General features: G+C 45.5%; 1 long non-coding RNA gene across 1 annotated transcript; it reads right to left on the bottom strand.

The window, feature by feature from the left end:
* Positions 1–343: 343 nt before the first annotated feature.
* LOC125969863 (uncharacterized) lies at positions 344–664 on the bottom strand. The gene is made up of 3 exons (XR_011086441.1): positions 592–664; positions 454–509; positions 344–389 (listed from the first exon to the last, which is right to left on the bottom strand). It is a non-coding gene; the product is annotated as an uncharacterized lncRNA (long non-coding RNA).
* Between the last annotated feature and the right edge of the window lie 805 nt (positions 665–1,469).

Below are 1,469 nucleotides of genomic sequence, written 5' to 3'. Positions count from 1 at the left end.
TAAAAAACGGCCTTCGGAGAACGCACCCTGTGAATTTGGACACAGCTCCCGACTCCCAGCTGGCCTGGGAACTCCTTGGGATACATCGGGAAGAGCTAGAAGAAGTGGCTGGAGATAAGGAAGTCTGGGCTTTCTTGCTGAAAATGCTGCCTCTACGGCCCAACCTCCAGATAATCGGTAGATGATGTATGTACGGATGACAGGACAAAAATTCAGTATTTTTACTGGGATAATTATTCACTTTGTAATTGTAATCTAATGGACTTTAAAAAACAAACAAAACAAATGTGCTCTATGCGCTAAAAAAAATTAAAATAAAATAAAAACCAGGACCAATAAAGCATTTGGATTTTGTTACATTTTATTTTAAAGATATCACTCAGATGTTCCTATGGAGAGAAAAATGCACATTATAACACAAGATACGTGCTGATGACAAAAATGTCATCTTACTTGGCAACAACACCATCATTCTTTGCCAGCCTGAGGATGGAATCATCAGACTCCCCCTGTTTTGCATTTAGGAGACAACACGCACATGTAAAAAACCACAAGCATTTGAACCATTGAACACAATCCAGGATGACTCACCATTCTGCGGATGGCGCCACAGATGGCATAGGTCTTGAACTGACTGTTGAAACGACCCGTGACATTGTCCACACACACACGCACACGCACACACGCACACACACACATACACACACACACACACACACACACACGTGTTGAAAGGTAAACCTTCTTCCATCCGCCGGGAGGCAGTGTTGCTCCCACCATGAAATGGGAGCTGTTAGGGTTTTCCAGGTTATCTTTATCGTAGGATTATGTTGGAATGTAACCTGTAATAATTACCCTCGCCTGTCCTGTCTTAACAAAAGTAGTAGAACAAAGTGCTAAGATCTTTTGAACTGATTGACTAGCTGCAGAGGAAGCAATCAAAGTTGTTTTGTTTACACAACATCGTGAAAGACCCCCTGCTGTGCTTTGATCAACAGGCCAGGGGCTTCGGCCATTTGTCTACTCTGACCCCCACTCTCACCCCCACTCTGTTCGTAATAAATATGCCCTTGCAGGAAGGAGATTTTTCAGACCTCCATTCGATCATCGCTGCACGCACAGCGACGAATGGACTCTCCACCTGCAGGTGTCCAAAAGGACTTACTTGTCTCCCGTGTGGTTCTTGCAAAATAAGTTGGAGTGAGCAAATCTCTAACATTTTGGTGCCGAAACCCGGGATCCCTCATACCCGCTATCTGGCTGACGAAGGAGGACGTGCTGCATTGTCGACAAGCAGGCGTCCATTAAGAGGACCTGGAGGAGAAAGTCCTGGGAAGAGAATTCTTCGCTGGGCCAGCATCTTAGGTCTGCCTTCGTCTGACAGAGGTGGATTGACGGGACCCGGCAGTGCAACGAACCAGGGGACAAGTAAGTTAAAGGCCTGAAGTTGTGTTGTGTTGTTAAACGCG

Source organism: Syngnathus scovelli, unplaced genomic scaffold, assembly GCF_024217435.2.
Source record: "Syngnathus scovelli strain Florida unplaced genomic scaffold, RoL_Ssco_1.2 HiC_scaffold_519, whole genome shotgun sequence".
NCBI lineage: Eukaryota > Metazoa > Chordata > Actinopteri > Syngnathiformes > Syngnathidae > Syngnathus > Syngnathus scovelli.
Note: the sequence above shows the minus strand (reverse complement) of the source record. Positions and strands in the feature narration are given on the sequence as shown.